At 40.6% G+C, this 20,418-nt stretch overlaps 8 non-coding genes across 8 annotated transcripts; all 8 read left to right on the top strand.

The window, feature by feature from the left end:
- Positions 1 to 2,303: 2,303 nt before the first annotated feature.
- TRNAE-CUC (transfer RNA glutamic acid (anticodon CUC)) lies at positions 2,304 to 2,375 on the top strand. Its single transcript has one exon. It is a non-coding gene; the product is annotated as a tRNA-Glu (tRNA).
- Positions 2,376 to 9,878: 7,503 nt separating this feature from the next.
- Positions 9,879 to 9,950, top strand: TRNAE-CUC (transfer RNA glutamic acid (anticodon CUC)). Its single transcript has one exon. It is a non-coding gene; the product is annotated as a tRNA-Glu (tRNA).
- A 1,443-nt stretch (positions 9,951 to 11,393) lies between these two features.
- Positions 11,394 to 11,465, top strand: TRNAE-CUC (transfer RNA glutamic acid (anticodon CUC)). Its single transcript has one exon. It is a non-coding gene; the product is annotated as a tRNA-Glu (tRNA).
- Positions 11,466 to 12,591: 1,126 nt separating this feature from the next.
- Positions 12,592 to 12,663, top strand: TRNAE-CUC (transfer RNA glutamic acid (anticodon CUC)). The gene has a single exon. It is a non-coding gene; the product is annotated as a tRNA-Glu (tRNA).
- Positions 12,664 to 14,388: 1,725 nt separating this feature from the next.
- On the top strand, positions 14,389 to 14,460 carry TRNAE-CUC (transfer RNA glutamic acid (anticodon CUC)). Its single transcript has one exon. It is a non-coding gene; the product is annotated as a tRNA-Glu (tRNA).
- A 1,443-nt stretch (positions 14,461 to 15,903) lies between these two features.
- Positions 15,904 to 15,975, top strand: TRNAE-CUC (transfer RNA glutamic acid (anticodon CUC)). The gene has a single exon. It is a non-coding gene; the product is annotated as a tRNA-Glu (tRNA).
- Positions 15,976 to 18,017: 2,042 nt separating this feature from the next.
- Positions 18,018 to 18,089, top strand: TRNAE-CUC (transfer RNA glutamic acid (anticodon CUC)). The gene has a single exon. It is a non-coding gene; the product is annotated as a tRNA-Glu (tRNA).
- A 2,042-nt stretch (positions 18,090 to 20,131) lies between these two features.
- Positions 20,132 to 20,203, top strand: TRNAE-CUC (transfer RNA glutamic acid (anticodon CUC)). The gene has a single exon. It is a non-coding gene; the product is annotated as a tRNA-Glu (tRNA).
- The last annotated feature ends 215 nt before the right edge of the window (positions 20,204 to 20,418 follow it).

Raw genomic sequence — 20,418 nt, 5'->3', positions numbered from 1 at the left:
GTGCCAGTACTATACATCCATAAGGTAAAGCTGCTGTGTGGTGTAATTTAAGACTGCCATGCACAACCATTTTTACTCTCCTTCCTTCTAAAACTGATTCCTAGTAGCCCACTCCCTCACATTCCATTGCTTTGGACTTCATTCAGGAAACTTCCTTTTCTTTCATGGAGTGTCAAACTAAACCATCCCTCCCTGGTGGTATAGTGGCTAGGATTCGGTGCTCTCGCCGCCGCGGCCCGGGTTCGATTCCCGGTCAGGGAAAGTGAGGTCCTCGGAATATTTTTGCCAAAAACACCAACCTTTCAAAGAAATGATGCACTTTCAGTTCAGCGCATCATTTCTAATACTTGAGCAACAGTGAGTTGTCAAAACAGACAATGGAAATTGATAACAAAGAGTCAGCTATCTTCCTTTCTTAGTGAATATTTTTCAGTTAGCTACTAAAAGACTTGTGCTCTTGTACAAAAGTATTTTTTTCATCAGAACCAATTAGACCATATTTGATATCTGAGTCATTAATGTCTTCTTTCTTTAGCACCAGAACAATTTACCATGGAGCCAGGGACTCTCAACGTCTAGCTCCTCAAAATAATTTTTTCGTGCCAGTACTATACATCCATCAGGTAAAGCTGCTGTGTGGTGTAATTTAAGACTGCTATGCACAACCATTTTTACTCTCCTTCTTTCTAAAACTGATTCCTAGTAGCCCACTCCCTCACATTCCATTGCTTTGGACTTCATTCAGGAAACTTCCTTTTCTTTCATGGAGTGTCAAACTAAACCATCCCTCCCTGGTGGTCTAGTGGCTAGGATTCGGCGCTCTCGCCGCCGCCGCCCGGGTTCGATTCCTGGTCAGGGTAAGTGAGGTCCTCTGAATATTTTTGCCAAAAACACCAACCTTTCAAAGAAATGATGCACTTTCAGTTCAGCGCATCATTTCTAATACTTGAGCAACAGTGAGATGTCAAAACAGGCAATGGAAATTGAAAACAAAGAGTCAGCTATCTTCCTTTCTTAGTGAATATTTTTCAGTTAGCTACTAAAAAACTTGTGCTCTTGTACAAAAGTATTTTTTTCATCAGAACCAATTAGACCATATTTGATATCTGAGTCATTAATGTCTTCTTTCTTTAGCACCAGAACAATTTATCATGGAGCCAGGGACTCTCAACGTCTAGCTCCTCAAAATAATTTTTTCGTGACAGTACTATACATCCATCAGGTAAAGCTGCTGTGTGGTGTAATTTAAGACTGCTATGCACAACCATTTTTACTCTCCTTCCTTCTAAAACTGATTCCTAGTAGCCCACTCCCTCACATTCCATTGCTTTGGACTTCATTCAGGAAACTTCCTTTTCTTTCATGGAGTGTCAAACTCAACCATCCCTCCCTGGTGGTCTAGTGGCTAGGATTCGGCGCTCTCACCGCCGCCGCCCGGGTTCGATTCCTGGTCCGGGAAAGTGAGGTCCTCTGAATATTTTTGCCAAAAACACCAACCTTTCAAAGAAATGATGCACTTTCAGTTCAGCGCATCATTTCTAATACTTGAGCAACAGTGAGATGTCAAAACAGGCAATGGAAATTGAAAACAAAGAGTCAGCTATCTTCCTTTCTTAGTGAATATTTTTCAGTTAGCTACTAAAAGACTTGTGCTCTTGTACAAAAGTATTTTTTTTGACATGGAGTGTCAAACTAAACCATCCCTCCCAGGTGGTCTAGTGGCTAGGATTCGGTGCTTTCACCGCTGCAGCCTGGGTTCAATTCCTGGTCAGGGAAAGTGAGGTCCTCGGAATATTTTTGCCAAAAACACCAACCTTTCAAAGAAATGATGCACTTTCAGTTCAGCGCATCATTTCTAATACTTGAGCAACAGTGAGTTGTCAAAACAGACAATGGAAATTGATAACAAAGAGTCAGCTATCTTCCTTTCTTAGTGAATATTTTTCAGTTAGCTACTAAAAGACTTGTGCTCTTGTACAAAAGTATTTTTTTCATCAGAACCAATTAGACCATATTTGATATCTGAGTCATTAATGTCTTCTTTCTTTAGCACCAGAACAATTTATCATGGAGCCAGGGACTCTCAACGTCTAGCTCCTCAAAATAATTTTTTTGTGCCAGTACTATACATCCATCAGGTAAAGCTGCTGTGTGGTGTAATTTAAGACTGCTATGCACAACCATTTTTACTCTCCTTCCTTCTAAAACTGATTCCTAGTAGCCCACTCCCTCACATTCCATTGCTTTGGACTTCATTCAGGAAACTTCCTTTTCTTTCATGGAGTGTCAAACTAAACCATCCCTCCCTGGTGGTATAGTGGCTAGGATTCGGCGCTCTCGCCGCCGCGGCCCGGGTTCGATTCCCGGTCAGGGAAAGTGAGGTCCTCTGAATATTTTTGCCAAAAACACCAACCTTTCAAAGAAATGATGCACTTTCAGTTCAGCGCATCATTTCTAATACTTGAGCAACAGTGAGTTGTCAAAACAGACAATGGAAATTGATAACAAAGAGTCAGCTATCTTCCTTTCTTAGTGAATATTTTTCAGTTAGCTACTAAAAGACTTGTGCTCTTGTACAAAAGTATTTTTTTCATCAGAACCAATTAGACCATATTTGATATCTGAGTCATTAATGTCTTCTTTCTTTAGCACCAGAACAATTTATCATGGAGCCAGGGACTCTCAACGTCTAGCTCCTCAAAATAATTTTTTCGTGCCAGTACTATACATCCATCAGGTAAAGCTGCTGTGTGGAGTAATTTAAGACTGCTATGCACAACCATTTTTACTCTCCTTCATTCTAAAACTGATTCCTAGTAGCCCACTCCCTCACATTCCATTGCTTTGGACTTCATTCAGGAAACTTCCTTTTCTTTCATGGAGTGTCAAACTAAACCATCCCTCCCTGGTGGTCTAGTGCCTAGGATTCGGCGCTCTCACCACCCCAGCCTGGGTTCGATTCCTGGTTAGGGAAAGTGAGGTCCTCGGAATATTTTTGCCAAAAACACCAACCTTTCAAAGAAATGATGCACTTTCAGTTCAGCGCATCATTTCTAATACTTGAGCAACAGTGAGTTGTCAAAACAGACAATGGAAATTGATAACAAAGAGTCAGCTATCTTCCTTTCTTAGTGAATATTTTTCAGTTAGCTACTAAAAGACTTGTGCTCTTGTACAAAAGTATTTTTTTCATCAGAACCAATTAGACCATATTTGATATCTGAGTCATTAATGTCTTCTTTCTTTAGCACCAGAACAATTTATCATGGAGCCAGGGACTCTCAACGTCTAGCTCCTCAAAATAATTTTTTTGTGCCAGTACTATACATCCATAAGGTAAAGCTGCTGTGTGGTGTAATTTAAGACTGCTATGCACAACCATTTTTACTCTCCTTCCTTCTAAAACTGATTCCTAGTAGCCCACTCCCTCACATTCCATTGCTTTGGACTTCATTCAGGAAACTTCCTTTTCTTTCATGGAGTGTCAAACTAAACCATCCCTCCCTGGTGGTATAGTGGCTAGGATTCGGCGCTCTCGCCGCCGCGGCCCGGATTCGATTCCCGGTCAGGGAAAGTGAGGTCCTCTGAATATTTTTGCCAAAAACACCAACCTTTCAAAGAAATGATGCACTTTCAGTTCAGCGCATCATTTCTAATACTTGAGCAACAGTGAGTTGTCAAAACAGACAATGGAAATTGATAACAAAGAGTCAGCTATCTTCCTTTCTTAGTGAATATTTTTCAGTTAGCTACTAAAAGACTTGTGCTCTTGTACAAAAGTATTTTTTTCATCAGAACCAATTAGACCATATTTGATATCTGAGTCATTAATGTCTTCTTTCTTTAGCACCAGAACAATTTATCATGGAGCCAGGGACTCTCAACGTCTAGCTCCTCAAAATAATTTTTTCGTGCCAGTACTATACATCCATCAGGTAAAGCTGCTGTGTGGTGTAATTTAAGACTGCTATGCACAACCATTTTTACTCTCCTTCTTTCTAAAACTGATTCCTAGTAGCCCACTCCCTCACATTCCATTGCTTTGGACTTCATTCAGGAAACTTCCTTTTCTTTCATGGAGTGTCAAACTAAACCATCCCTCCCTGGTGGTCTAGTGGCTAGGATTCGGCGCTCTCGCCGCCGCCGCCCGGGTTTGATTCCTGGTCAGGGTAAGTGAGGTCCTCTGAATATTTTTGCCAAAAACACCAACCTTTCAAAGAAATGATGCACTTTCAGTTCAGCGCATCATTTCTAATACTTGAGCAACAGTGAGATGTCAAAACAGGCAATGGAAATTGAAAACAAAGAGTCAGCTATCTTCCTTTCTTAGTGAATATTTTTCAGTTAGCTACTAAAAAACTTGTGCTCTTGTACAAAAGTATTTTTTTCATCAGAACCAATTAGACCATATTTGATATCTGAGTCATTAATGTCTTCTTTCTTTAGCACCAGAACAATTTATCATGGAGCCAGGGACTCTCAACGTCTAGCTCCTCAAAATAATTTTTTCGTGACAGTACTATACATCCATCAGGTAAAGCTGCTGTGTGGTGTAATTTAAGACTGCTATGCACAACCATTTTTACTCTCCTTCCTTCTAAAACTGATTCCTAGTAGCCCACTCCCTCACATTCCATTGCTTTGGACTTCATTCAGGAAACTTCCTTTTCTTTCATGGAGTGTCAAACTAAACCATCCCTCCCTGGTGGTCTAGTGGCTAGGATTCGGCGCTCTCACCGCCGCCGCCAGGGTTCGATTCCTGGTCAGGGAAAGTGAGGTCCTCTGAATATTTTTGCCAAAAACACCAACCTTTCAAAGAAATGATGCACTTTCAGTTCAGCGCATCATTTCTAATACTTGAGCAACAGTGAGATGTCAAAACAGGCAATGGAAATTGAAAACAAAGAGTCAGCTATCTTCCTTTCTTAGTGAATATTTTTCAGTTAGCTACTAAAAGACTTGTGCTCTTGTACAAAAGTATTTTTTTTGACATGGAGTGTCAAACTAAACCATCCCTCCCTGGTGGTCTACTGGCTAGGATTCGGTGCTCTCACCGCCGCGGCCCGGGTTCGATTCCCGGTCAGGGAAAGTGAGGTCCTTGGAATATTTTTGCCAAAAACACCAACCTTTCAAAGAAATGATGCACTTTCAGTTCAGCGCATTATTTCTAATACTTGAGCAACAGTGAGTTGTCAAAACAGACAATGGAAATTGATAACAAAGAGTCAGCTATCTTCCTTTCTTAGTGAATATTTTTCAGTTAGCTACTAAAAGACTTGTGCTCTTGTACAAAAGTATTTTTTTCATCAGAACCAATTAGACCATATTTGATATCTGAGTCATTAATGTCTTCTTTCTTTAGCACCAGAACAATTTATCATGGAGCCAGGGACTCTCAACGTCTAGCTCCTCAAAATAATTTTTTCGTGCCAGTACTATACATCCATCAGGTAAAGCTGCTGTGTGGTGTAATTTAAGACTGCTATGCACAACCATTTTTACTCTCCTTCTTTCTAAAACTGATTCCTAGTAGCCCACTCCCTCACATTCCATTGCTTTGGACTTCATTCAGGAAACTTCCTTTTCTTTCATGGAGTGTCAAACTAAACCATCCCTCCCTGGTGGTCTAGTGGCTAGGATTCGGCGCTCTCGCCGCCGCCGCCCGGGTTCGATTCCTGGTCAGGGTAAGTGAGGTCCTCTGAATATTTTTGCCAAAAACACCAACCTTTCAAAGAAATGATGCACTTTCAGTTCAGCGCATCATTTCTAATACTTTAGCAACAGTGAGATGTCAAAACAGGCAATGGAAATTGAAAACAAAGAGTCAGCTATCTTCCTTTCTTAGTGAATATTTTTCAGTTAGCTACTAAAAAACTTGTGCTCTTGTACAAAAGTATTTTTTTCATCAGAACCAATTAGACTATATTTGATATCTGAGTCATTAATGTCTTCTTTCTTTAGCACCAGAACAATTTATCATGGAGCCAGGGACTCTCAACGTCTAGCTCCTCAAAATAATTTTTTCGTGCCAGTACTATACATCCATCAGGTAAAGCTGCTGTGTGGTGTAATTTAAGACTGCTATGCACAACCATTTTTACTCTCCTTCCTTCTAAAACTGATTCCTAGTAGCCCACTCCCTCACATTCCATTGCTTTGGACTTCATTCAGGAAACTTCCTTTTCTTTCATGGAGTGTCAAACTAAACCATCCCTCCCTGGTGGTCTAGTGGCTAGGATTCGGCGCTCTCACCGCCGCCGCCCGGGTTCGATTCCTGGTCAGGGAAAGTGAGGTCCTCTGAATATTTTTGCCAAAAACACCAACCTTTCAAAGAAATGATGCACTTTCAGTTCAGCGCATCATTTCTAATACTTGAGCAACAGTGAGATGTCAAAACAGGCAATGGAAATTGAAAACAAAGAGTCAGCTATCTGCCTTTCTTAGTGAATATTTTTCAGTTAGCTACTAAAAGACTTGTGCTCTTGTACAAAAGTATTTTTTTTGACATGGAGTGTCAAACTAAACCATCCCTCCCTGGTGGTCTACTGGCTAGGATTCGGCGCTCTCACCGCCGCGGCCCGGGTTCGATTCCCGGTCAGGGAAAGTGAGGTCCTTGGAATATTTTTGCCAAAAACACCAACCTTTCAAAGAAATGATGCACTTTCAGTTCAGCGCATTATTTCTAATACTTGAGCAACAGTGAGTTGTCAAAACAGACAATGGAAATTGATAACAAAGAGTCAGCTATCTTCCTTTCTTAGTGAATATTTTTCAGTTAGCTACTAAAAGACTTGTGCTCTTGTACAAAAGTATTTTTTTTGACATGGAGTGTCAAACTAAACCATCCCTCCCTGGTGGTCTACTGGCTAGGATTCGGCGCTCTCACCGCCGCGGCCCGGGTTCGATTCCCGGTCAGGGAAAGTGAGGTCCTTGGAATATTTTTGCCAAAAACACCAACCTTTCAAAGAAATGATGCACTTTCAGTTCAGCGCATTATTTCTAATACTTGAGCAACAGTGAGTTGTCAAAACAGACAATGGAAATTGATAACAAAGAGTCAGCTATCTTCCTTTCTTAGTGAATATTTTTCAGTTAGCTACTAAAAGACTTGTGCTCTTGTACAAAAGTATTTTTTTCATCAGAACCAATTAAACCTTATTTGATATCTGAATCATTAATGTCTTCTTTCTTTAGCACCAGAACAATTTATCATGGAGCCAGGGACTCTCAACGTCTAGCTCCTCAAAATAATTTTTTCGTGCCATTACTATACATCCATCAGGTAAAGCTGCTGTGTGGTGTAATTTAAGACTGCTATGCACAACCATTTTTACTCTCCTTCCTTCTAAAACTGATTCCTAGTAGCCCACTCCCTCACATTCCATTGCTTTGGACTTCATTCAGGAAACTTCCTTTTCTTTCATGGAGTGTCAAACTAAACCATCCCTCCCAGGTGGTCTAGTGGCTAGGATTCGGCGCTCTCACCGCTGCGGCCTGGGTTCGATTCCTGGTCAGGCAAAGTGAGGTCCTCGGAATATTTTTGCCAAAAACACCAACCTTTCAAAGAAATGATGCACTTTCAGTTCAGCGCATCATTTCTAATACTTGAGCAACAGTGAGTTGTCAAAACAGACAATGGAAATTGATAACAAAGAGTCAGCTATCTTCCTTTCTTAGTGAATATTTTTCAGTTAGCTACTAAAAGACTTGTGCTCTTGTACAAAAGTATTTTTTTTGACATGGAGTGTCAAACTAAACCATCCCTCCCTGGTGGTCTACTGGCTAGGATTCGGCGCTCTCACCGCCGCTGCCCGGGTTCGATTCCCGGTCAGGGAAAGTGAGGTCCTTGGAATATTTTTGCCAAAAACACCAACCTTTCAAAGAAATGATGCACTTTCAGTTCAGCGCATTATTTCTAATACTTGAGCAACAGTGAGTTGTCAAAACAGACAATGGAAATTGATAACAAAGAGTCAGCTATCTTCCTTTCTTAGTGAATATTTTTCAGTTAGCTACTAAAAGACTTGTGCTCTTGTACAAAAGTATTTTTTTCATCAGAACCAATTAAACCTTATTTGATATCTGAATCATTAATGTCTTCTTTCTTTAGCACCAGAACAATTTATCATGGAGCCAGGGACTCTCAACGTCTAGCTCCTCAAAATAATTTTTTCGTGCCATTACTATACATCCATCAGGTAAAGCTGCTGTGTGGTGTAATTTAAGACTGCTATGCACAACCATTTTTACTCTCCTTCCTTCTAAAACTGATTCCTAGTAGCCCACTCCCTCACATTCCATTGCTTTGGACTTCATTCAGGAAACTTCCTTTTCTTTCATGGAGTGTCAAACTAAACCATCCCTCCCAGGTGGTCTAGTGGCTAGGATTCGGCGCTCTCACCGCTGCGGCCTGGGTTCGATTCCTGGTCAGGCAAAGTGAGGTCCTCGGAATATTTTTGCCAAAAACACCAACCTTTCAAAGAAATGATGCACTTTCAGTTCAGCGCATCATTTCTAATACTTGAGCAACAGTGAGTTGTCAAAACAGACAATGGAAATTGATAACAAAGAGTCAGCTATCTTCCTTTCTTAGTGAATATTTTTCAGTTAGCTACTAAAAGACTTGTGCTCTTGTACAAAAGTATTTTTTTTGACATGGAGTGTCAAACTAAACCATCCCTCCCTGGTGGTCTACTGGCTAGGATTCGGCGCTCTCACCGCCGCTGCCCGGGTTCGATTCCCGGGCTGGGAAAGTGAGGTCCTTGGAATATTTTTGCCAAAAACACCAACCTTTCAAAGAAATGATGCACTTTCAGTTCAGCGCATCATTTCTAATACTTGAGCAACAGTGAGATGTCAAAACAGTCAATGGAAATTGATAACAGAGAGTCAGCTATCTTCCTTTCTTAGTGAATATTTTTCAGTTAGCTACTAAAAGACTTGTGCTCTTGTACAAAAGTATTTTTTTCATCAGAACCAATTAGACCATATTTGATATCTGAGTCATTAATGTCTTCTTTCTTTAGCACCAGAACAATTTATCATGGAGCCAGGGACTCTCAACGTCTAGCTCCTCAAAATTATTTTTTCGTGCCAGTACTATACATCCATCAGGTAAAGCTGCTGTGTGGTGTAATTTAAGACTGCTATGCACAACCATTTTTACTCTCCTTCCTTCTAAAACTGATTCCTAGTAGCCCACTCCCTCACATTCCATTGCTTTGGACTTCATTCAGAAAACTTCCTTTTCTTTCATGGAGTGTCAAACTAAACCATCCCTCCCTGGTGGTCTAGTGGCTAGGATTCGGCGCACTCACCGCCGCGGCCCGGGTTCGATTCCCGGTCAGGGAAAGTGAGGTCCTCAGAATATTTTTGCCAAAAACACCAACCTTTCAAAGAAATGATGCACTTTCAGTTCAGCGCATCATTTCTAATACTTGAGCAACAGTGAGTTGTCAAAACAGACAATGGAAATTGATAACAAAGAGTCAGCTATCTTCCTTTCTTAGTGAATATTTTTCAGTTAGCTACTAAAAGACTTGTGCTCTTGTACAAAAGTATTTTTTTCATCAGAACCAATTAGACCATATTTGATATCTGAGTCATTAATGTCTTCTTTCTTTAGCACCAGAACAATTTATCATGGAGCCAGGGACTCTCAACGTCTAGCTCCTCAAAATAATTTTTTTGTGCCAGTACTATACATCCATCAGGTAAAGCTGCTGTGTGGTGTAATTTAAGACTGCTATGCACAACCATTTTTACTCTCCTTCCTTCTAAAACTGATTCCTAGTAGCCCACTCCCTCACATTCCATTGCTTTGGACTTCATTCAGGAAACTTCCTTTTCTTTCATGGAGTGTCAAACTAAACCATCCCTCCCTGGTGGTATAGTGGCTAGGATTCGGCGCTCTCGCCGCCGCGGCCCGGGTTCGATTCCCGGTCAGGGAAAGTGAGGTCCTCTGAATATTTTTGCCAAAAACACCAACCTTTCAAAGAAATGATGCACTTTCAGTTCAGCGCATCATTTCTAATACTTGAGCAACAGTGAGTTGTCAAAACAGACAATGGAAATTGATAACAAAGAGTCAGCTATCTTCCTTTCTTAGTGAATATTTTTCAGTTAGCTACTAAAAGACTTGTGCTCTTGTACAAAAGTATTTTTTTCATCAGAACCAATTAGACCATATTTGATATCTGAGTCATTAATGTCTTCTTTCTTTAGCACCAGAACAATTTATCATGGAGCCAGGGACTCTCAACGTCTAGCTCCTCAAAATAATTTTTTCGTGCCAGTACTATACATCCATCAGGTAAAGCTGCTGTGTGGTGTAATTTAAGACTGCTATGCACAACCATTTTTACTCTCCTTCCTTCTAAAACTGATTCCTAGTAGCCCACTCCCTCACATTCCATTGCTTTGGACTTCATTCAGGAAACTTCCTTTTCTTTCATGGAGTGTCAAACTAAACCATCCCTCCCAGGTGGTCTAGTGGCTAGGATTCGGTGCTTTCACCGCTGCAGCCTGGGTTCGATTCCTGGTCAGGGAAAGTGAGGTCCTTGGAATATTTTTGCCAAAAACACCAACCTTTCAAAGAAATGATGCACTTTCAGTTCAGCGCATCATTTCTAATACTTGAGCAACAGTGAGTTGTCAAAACAGACAATGGAAATTGATAACAAAGAGTCAGCTATCTTCCTTTCTTAGTGAATATTTTTCAGTTAGCTACTAAAAGACTTGTGCTCTTGTACAAAAGTATTTTTTTTGACATGGAGTGTCAAACTAAACCATCCCTCCCTGGTGGTCTACTGGCTAGGATTCGGCACTCTCACTGCCGCGGCCTGGGTTCGATTCCCGGGCTGGGAAAGTGAGGTCCTTGGAATATTTTTGCCAAAAAAACCAACCTTTCAAAGAAATGATGCACTTTCAGTTCAGCGCATCATTTCTAATACTTGAGCAACAGTGAGATGTCAAAACAGACAATGGAAATTGATAACAGAGAGTCAGCTATCTTCCTTTCTTAGTGAATATTTTTCAGTTAGCTACTAAAAGACTTGTGCTCTTGTACAAAAGTATTTTTTTCATCAGAACCAATTAGACCATATTTGATATCTGAATCATTAATGTCTTCTTTCTTTAGCACCAGAACAATTTATCATGGAGCCAGGGACTCTCAACGTCTAGCTCCTCAAAATAATTTTTTCGTGCCAGTACTATACATCCATCAGGTAAAGCTGCTGTGTGGTGTAATTTAAGACTGCTATGCACAACCATTTTTACTCTCCTTCATTCTAAAACTGATTCCTAGTAGCCCACTCCCTCACATTCCATTGCTTTGGACTTCATTCAGGAAACTTCCTTTTCTTTCATGGAGTGTCAAACTAAACCATCCCTCCCTGGTGGTCTAGTGGCTAGGATTCGGCGCTCTCACTGCCGCGGCCCGGGTTCGATTCCCGGTCAGGGAAAGTGAGGTCCTCGGAATATTTTTGCCAAAAACACCAACCTTTCAAAGAAATGATGCACTTTCAGTTCAGCGCATCATTTCTAATACTTGAGCAACAGTGAGTTGTCAAAACAGACAATGGAAATTGATAACAAAGAGTCAGCTATCTTCCTTTCTTAGTGAATATTTTTCAGTTAGCTACTAAAAGACTTGTGCTCTTGTACAAAAGTATTTTTTTCATCAGAACCAATTAGACCATATTTGATATCTGAGTCATTAATGTCTTCTTTCTTTAGCACCAGAACAATTTATCATGGAGCCAGGGACTCTCAACGTCTAGCTCCTCAAAATAATTTTTTCGTGCCAGTACTATACATCCATCAGGTAAAGCTGCTGTGTGGTGTAATTTAAGACTGCTATGCACAACCATTTTTACTCTCCTTCCTTCTAAAACTGATTCCTAGTAGCCCACTCCCTCACATTCCATTGCTTTGGACTTCATTCAGGAAATTTCCTTTTCTTTCATGGAGTGTCAAACAAAACCATCCCTCCCTGGTGGTCTAGTGGCTAGGATTCGGCGCTCTCACCGCCGCGGCCCGGGGTCAATTCCCGGTCAGGGAAAGTGAGGTCCTCGGAATATTTTTGCCAAAAACACCAACCTTTCAAAGAAATGATGCACTTTCAGTTCAGCGCATCATTTCTAATACTTGAGCAACAGTGAGTTGTCAAAACAGACAATGGAAATTGATAACAAAGAGTCAGCTATCTTCCTTTCTTAGTGAATATTTTTCAGTTAGCTACTAAAAGACTTGTGCTCTTGTACAAAAGTATTTTTTTCATCAGAACCAATTAGACCATATTTGATATCTGAGTCATTAATGTCTTCTTTCTTTAGCACCAGAACAATTTATCATGGAGCCAGGGACTCTCAACGTCTAGCTCCTCAAAATAATTTTTTCGTGCCAGTACTATACATCCATCAGGTAAAGCTGCTGTGTGGTGTAATTTAAGACTGCTATGCACAACCATTTTTACTCTCCTTCCTTCTAAAACTGATTCCTAGTAGCCCACTCCCTCACATTCCATTGCTTTGGACTTCATTCAGGAAACTTCCTTTTCTTTCATGGAGTGTCAAACTAAAACATCCCTCCCTGGTGGTCTAGTGGCTAGGATTCGGCGCTCTCACCGCCGCGGCCCGGGTTTGATTCCCGGTCAGGGAAAGTGAGGTCCTCTGAATATTTTTGCCAAAAACACCAACCTTTCAAAGAAATGATGCACTTTCAGTTCAGCGCATCATTTCTAATACTTGAGCAACAGTGAGTTGTCAAAACAGACAATGGAAATTGATAACAAAGAGTCAGCTATCTTCCTTTCTTAGTGAATATTTTTCAGTTAGCTACTAAAAGACTTGTGCTCTTGTACAAAAGTATTTTTTTCATCAGAACCAATTAGACCATATTTGATATCTGAGTCATTAATGTCTTCTTTCTTTAGCACCAGAACAATTTATCATGGAGCCAGGGACTCTCAACGTCTAGCTCCTCAAAATAATTTTTTCGTGCCAGTACTATACATCCATCAGGTAAAGCTGCTGTGTGGTGTAATTTAAGACTGCTATGCACAACCATTTTTACTCTCCTTCCTTCTAAAACTGATTCCTAGTAGCCCACTCCCTCACATTCCATTGCTTTGGACTTCATTCAGGAAACTTCCTTTTCTTTCATGGAGTGTCAAACTAAACCATCCCTCCCTGGTTGTCTAGAGGCTAGGATTCGGCGCTCTCACCGCCGCGGCCCGGGTTCGATTCCCGGTCAGTGAAAGTGAGGTCCTAGGAATGTTTTTGCCAAAAACACCAACCTTTCAAAGAAATTATGCACTTTCAGTTCAGCGCATCATTTCTAATACTTGAGCAACAGTGAGATGTCAAAACAGACAATGGAAATTGATAACAAAGAGTCAGCTATCTTCCTTTCTTAGTGAATATTTTTCAGTTAGCTACTAAAAGACTTGTGCTCTTGTACAAAAGTATTTTTTTCATCAGAACCAATTAGACCATATTTGATATCTGAGTCATTAATGTCTTCTTTCTTTAGCACCAGAACAATTTATCATGGAGCCAGGGACTCTCAACGTCTAGCTCCTCAAAATAATTTTTTCGTGCCAGTACTATACATCCATCAGGTAAAGCTGCTGTGTGGTGTAATTTAAGACTGCTATGCACAACCATTTTTACTCTCCTTCCTTCTAAAACTGATTCCTAGTAGCCCACTCCCTCACATTCCATTGCTTTGGACTTCATTCAGGAAACTTCCTTTTCTTTCATGGAGTGTCAAACTAAACCATCCCTCCCTGGTGGCCTAGAGGCTAGGATTCGGCGCTCTCACCGCCGCGGCCCGGGTTCGATTCCCGGTCAGTGAAAGTGAGGTCCTAGGAATGTTTTTGCCAAAAACACCAACCTTTCAAAGAAATTATGCACTTTCAGTTCAGCGCATCATTTCTAATACTTGAGCAACAGTGAGATGTCAAAACAGACAATGGAAATTGATAACAAAGAGTCAGCTATCTTCCTTTCTTAGTGAATATTTTTCAGTTAGCTACTAAAAGACTTGTGCTCTTGTACAAAAGTATTTTTTTCATCAGAACCAATTAGACCATATTTGATATCTGAGTCATTAATGTCTTCTTTCTTTAGCACCAGAACAATTTATCATGGAGCCAGGGACTCTCAACGTCTAGCTCCTCAAAATAATTTTTTTGTGCCAGTACTATACATCCATCAGGTAAAGCTGCTGTGTGGTGTAATTTAAGACTGCTATGCACAACCATTTTTACTCTCCTTCCTTCTAAAACTGATTCCTAGTAGCCCACTCCCTCACATTCCATTGCTTTGGACTTCATTCAGGAAACTTCCTTTTCTTTCATGGAGTGTCAAACTAAACCATCCCTCCCTGGTGGTATAGTGGCTAGGATTCGGCGCTCTCGCCGCCGCGGCCCGGGTTCGATTCCCGGTCAGGGAAAGTGAGGTCCTCTGAATATTTTTGCCAAAAACACCAACCTTTCAAAGAAATGATGCACTTTCAGTTCAGCGCATCATTTCTAATACTTGAGCAACAGTGAGTTGTCAAAACAGACAATGGAAATTGATAACAAAGAGTCAGCTATCTTCCTTTCTTAGTGAATATTTTTCAGTTAGCTACTAAAAGACTTGTGCTCTTGTACAAAAGTATTTTTTTCATCAGAACCAATTAGACCATATTTGATATCTGAGTCATTAATGTCTTCTTTCTTTAGAACCAGAACAATTTATCATGGAGCCAGGGACTCTCAACGTCTAGCTCCTCAAAATAATTTTTTCGTGCCAGTACTATACATCCATCAGGTAAAGCTGCTGTGTGGTGTAATTTAAGACTGCTATGCACAACCATTTTTACTCTCCTTCCTTCTAAAACTGATTCCTAGTAGCCCACTCCCTCACATTCCATTGCTTTGGACTTCATTCAGGAAACTTCCTTTTCTTTCATGGAGTGTCAAACTAAACCATCCCTCCCAGGTGGTCTAGTGGCTAGGATTCGGTGCTTTCACCGCTGCAGCCTGGGTTCGATTCCTGGTCAGGGAAAGTGAGGTCCTCGGAATATTTTTGCCAAAAACACCAACCTTTCAAAGAAATGATGCACTTTCAGTTCAGCGCATCATTTCTAATACTTGAGCAACAGTGAGTTGTCAAAACAGACAATGGAAATTGATAACAAAGAGTCAGCTATCTTCCTTTCTAAGTGAATATTTTTCAGTTAGCTACTAAAAGACTTGTGCTCTTGAACAAAAGTATTTTTTTTGACATGGAGTGTCAAACTAAACCATCCCTCCCTGGTGGTCTACTGGCTAGGATTCGGCGCTCTCACCGCCGCGGCCTGGGTTCGATTCCCGGGCTGGGAAAGTGAGGTCCTTGGAATATTTTTGCCAAAAAAACCAACCTTTCAAAGAAATGATGCACTTTCAGTTCAGCGCATCATTTCTAATACTTGAGCAACAGTGAGATGTCAAAACAGACAATGGAAATTGATAACAGAGAGTCAGCTATCTTCCTTTCTTAGTGAATATTTTTCAGTTAGCTACTAAAAGACTTGTGCTCTTGTACAAAAGTATTTTTTTCATCAGAACCAATTAGACCATATTTGATATCTGAATCATTAATGTCTTCTTTCTTTAGCACCAGAACAATTTATCATGGAGCCAGGGACTCTCAACGTCTAGCTCCTCAAAATAATTTTTTCGTGCCAGTACTATACATCCATCAGGTAAAGCTGCTGTGTGGTGTAATTTAAGACTGCTATGCACAACCATTTTTACTCTCCTTCATTCTAAAACTGATTCCTAGTAGCCCACTCCCTCACATTCCATTGCTTTGGACTTCATTCAGGAAACTTCCTTTTCTTTCATGGAGTGTCAAACTAAACCATCCCTCCCTGGTGGTCTAGTGGCTAGGATTCGGCGCTCTCACTGCCGCGGCCCGGGTTCGATTCCCGGTCAGGGAAAGTGAGGTCCTCGGAATATTTTTGCCAAAAACACCAACCTTTCAAAGAAATGATGCACTTTCAGTTCAGCGCATCATTTCTAATACTTGAGCAACAGTGAGTTGTCAAAACAGACAATGGAAATTGATAACAAAGAGTCAGCTATCTTCCTTTCTTAGTGAATATTTTTCAGTTAGCTACTAAAAGACTTGTGCTCTTGTACAAAAGTATTTTTTTCATCAGAACCAATTAGACCATATTTGATATCTGAGTCATTAATGTCTTCTTTCTTTAGCACCAGAACAATTTATCATGGAGCCAGGGACTCTCAACGTCTAGCTCCTCAAAATAATTTTTTCGTGCCAGTACTATACATCCATCAGGTAAAGCTGCTGTGTGGTGTAATTTAAGACTGCTATGCACAACCATTTTTACTCTCCTTCCTTCTAAAACTGATTCCTAGTAGCCCACTCCCTCACATTCCATTGCTTTGGACTTCATTCAGGAAACTTCCTTTTCTTTCATGGAGTGTCAAACAAAACCATCCCTCCCTGGTGGTCTAGTGGCTAGGATTCGGCGCTCTCACCGCCGCGGCCCGGGGTCAATTCCCGGTCAGGGAAAGTGAGGTCCTCGGAATATTTTTGCCAAAAACACCAACCTTTCAAAGAAATGATGCACTTTCAGTTCAGCGCATCATTTCTAATACTTGAGCAACAGTGAGTTGTCAAAACAGACAATGGAAATTGATAACAAAGAGTCAGCTATCTTCCTTTCTTAGTGAATATTTTTCAGTTAGCTACTAAAAGACTTGTGCTCTTGAACAAAAGTATTTTTTTCATCAGAACCAATTAGACCATATTTGATATCTGAGTCATTAATGTCTTCTTTCTTTAGCACCAGAACAATTTATCATGGAGCCAGGGACTCTCAACGTCTAGCTCCTCAAAATAATTTTTTCGTGCCAGTACTATACATCCATCAGGTAAAGCTGCTGTGTGGTGTAATTTAAGACTGCTATGCACAACCATTTTTACTCTCCTTCCTTCTAAAACTGATTCCTAGTAGCCCACTCCCTCACATTCCATTGCTTTGGACTTCATTCAGGAAACTTCCTTTTCTTTCATGGAGTGTCAAACTAAACCATCCCTCCCAGGTGGTCTAGTGGCTAGGATTCGGTGCTTTCACCGCTGCAGCCTGGGTTCGATTCCCGGTCAGTGAAAGTGAGGTCCTCGGAATGTTTTTGCCAAAAACACCAACCTTTCAAAGAAATTATGCACTTTCAGTTCAGCGCATCATTTCTAATACTTGAGCAACAGTGAGTTGTCAAAACAGACAATGGAAATTGATAACAAAGAGTCAGCTATCTTCCTTTCTTAGTGAATATTTTTCAGTTACCTACTAAAAGACTTGTGCTCTTGTACAAAAGTATTTTTTTTGACATGGAGTGTCAAACTAAACCATCCCTCCCTGGTGGTCTACTGGCTAGGATTCGGCGCTCTCACCGCCGCGGCCTGGGTTCGATTCCCGGGCTGGGAAAGTGAGGTCCTTGGAATATTTTTGCCAAAAAAACCAACCTTTCAAAGAAATGATGCACTTTCAGTTCAGCGCATCATTTCTAATACTTGAGCAACAGTGAGATGTCAAAACAGACAATGGAAATTGATAACAGAGAGTCAGCTATCTTCCTTTCTTAGTGAATATTTTTCAGTTAGCTACTAAAAGACTTGTGCTCTTGTACAAAAGTATTTTTTTCATCAGAACCAATTAGACCATATTTGATATCTGAATCATTAATGTCTTCTTTCTTTAGCACCAGAACAATTTATCATGGAGCCAGGGACTCTCAACGTCTAGCTCCTCAAAATAATTTTTTCGTGCCAGTACTATACATCCATCAGGTAAAGCTGCTGTGTGGTGTAATTTAAGACTGCTATGCACAACCATTTTTACTCTCCTTCATTCTAAAACTGATTCCTAGTAGCCCACTCCCTCACATTCCATTGCTTTGGACTTCATTCAGGAAACTTCCTTTTCTTTCATGGAGTGTCAAACTAAACCATCCCTCCCTGGTGGTCTAGTGGCTAGGATTCGGCGCTCTCACTGCCGCGGCCCGGGTTCGATTCCCGGTCAGGGAAAGTGAGGTCCTCGGAATATTTTTGCCAAAAACACCAACCTTTCAAAGAAATGATGCACTTTCAGTTCAGCGCATTATTTCTAATACTTGAGCAACAGTGAGTTGTCAAAACAGACAATGGAAATTGATAACAAAGAGTCAGCTATCTTCCTTTCTTAGTGAATATTTTTCAGTTAGCTACTAAAAGACTTGTGCTCTTGTACAAAAGTATTTTTTTCATCAGAACCAATTAAACCTTATTTGATATCTGAATCATTAATGTCTTCTTTCTTTAGCACCAGAACAATTTATCATGGAGCCAGGGACTCTCAACGTCTAGCTCCTCAAAATAATTTTTTCGTGCCATTACTATACATCCATCAGGTAAAGCTGCTGTGTGGTGTAATTTAAGACTGCTATGCACAACCATTTTTACTCTCCTTCCTTCTAAAACTGATTCCTAGTAGCCCACTCCCTCACATTCCATTGCTTTGGACTTCATTCAGGAAACTTCCTTTTCTTTCATGGAGTGTCAAACTAAACCATCCCTCCCAGGTGGTCTAGTGGCTAGGATTCGGCGCTCTCACCGCTGCGGCCTGGGTTCGATTCCAGGTCATGCAAAGTGAGGTCCTCGGAATATTTTTGCCAAAAACACCAACCTTTCAAAGAAATGATGCACTTTCAGTTCAGCGCATCATTTCTAATACTTGAGCAACAGTGAGTTGTCAAAACAGACAATGGAAATTGATAACAAAGAGTCAGCTATCTTCCTTTCTTAGTGAATATTTTTCAGTTAGCTACTAAAAGACTTGTGCTCTTGTACAAAAGTATTTTTTTTGACATGGAGTGTCAAACTAAACCATCCCTCCCTGGTGGTCTACTGGCTAGGATTCGGCGCTCTCACCGCCGCTGCCCGGGTTCGATTCCCGGGCTGGGAAAGTGAGGTCCTTGGAATATTTTTGCCAAAAACACCAACCTTTCAAAGAAATGATGCACTTTCAGTTCAGCGCATCATTTCTAATACTTGAGCAACAGTGAGATGTCAAAACAGTCAATGGAAATTGATAACAGAGAGTCAGCTATCTTCCTTTCTTAGTGAATATTTTTCAGTTAGCTACTAAAAGACTTGTGCTCTTGTACAAAAGTATTTTTTTCATCAGAACCAATTAGACCATATTTGATATCTGAGTCATTAATGTCTTCTTTCTTTAGCACCAGAACAATTTATCATGGAGCCAGGGACTCTCAACGTCTAGCTCCTCAAAATTATTTTTTCGTGCCAGTACTATACATCCATCAGGTAAAGCTGCTGTGTGGTGTAATTTAAGACTGCTATGCACAACCATTTTTACTCTCCTTCCTTCTAAAACTGATTCCTAGTAGCCCACTCCCTCACATTCCATTGCTTTGGACTTCATTCAGAAAACTTCCTTTTCTTTCATGGAGTGTCAAACTAAACCATCCCTCCCTGGTGGTCTAGTGGCTAGGATTCGGCGCACTCACCGCCGCGGCCCGGGTTCGATTCCCGGTCAGGGAAAGTGAGGTCCTCAGAATATTTTTGCCAAAAACACCAACCTTTCAAAGAAATGATGCACTTTCAGTTCAGCGCATCATTTCTAATACTTGAGCAACAGTGAGTTGTCAAAACAGACAATGGAAATTGATAACAAAGAGTCAGCTATCTTCCTTTCTTAGTGAATATTTTTCAGTTAGCTACTAAAAGACTTGTGCTCTTGTACAAAAGTATTTTTTTCATCAGAACCAATTAGACCATATTTGATATCTGAGTCATTAATGTCTTCTTTCTTTAGCACCAGAACAATTTATCATGGAGCCAGGGACTCTCAACGTCTAGCTCCTCAAAATAATTTTTTTGTGCCAGTACTATACATCCATCAGGTAAAGCTGCTGTGTGGTGTAATTTAAGACTGCTATGCACAACCATTTTTACTCTCCTTCCTTCTAAAACTGATTCCTAGTAGCCCACTCCCTCACATTCCATTGCTTTGGACTTCATTCAGGAAACTTCCTTTTCTTTCATGGAGTGTCAAACTAAACCATCCCTCCCTGGTGGTATAGTGGCTAGGATTCGGCGCTCTCGCCGCCGCGGCCCGGGTTCGATTCCCGGTCAGGGAAAGTGAGGTCCTCTGAATATTTTTGCCAAAAACACCAACCTTTCAAAGAAATGATGCACTTTCAGTTCAGCGCATCATTTCTAATACTTGAGCAACAGTGAGTTGTCAAAACAGACAATGGAAATTGATAACAAAGAGTCAGCTATCTTCCTTTCTTAGTGAATATTTTTCAGTTAGCTACTAAAAGACTTGTGCTCTTGTACAAAAGTATTTTTT

The sequence above is a fragment of the Taudactylus pleione genome, unplaced genomic scaffold (genome assembly GCF_031769625.1).
Source record: "Taudactylus pleione unplaced genomic scaffold, aTauple2 ptg000174l, whole genome shotgun sequence".
NCBI classification, from domain to species: Eukaryota; Metazoa; Chordata; class Amphibia; order Anura; family Myobatrachidae; genus Taudactylus; species Taudactylus pleione.
The sequence above is the reverse complement of the archived record's forward strand: the minus strand, read 5'-3'. Positions and strand labels throughout refer to the sequence as shown.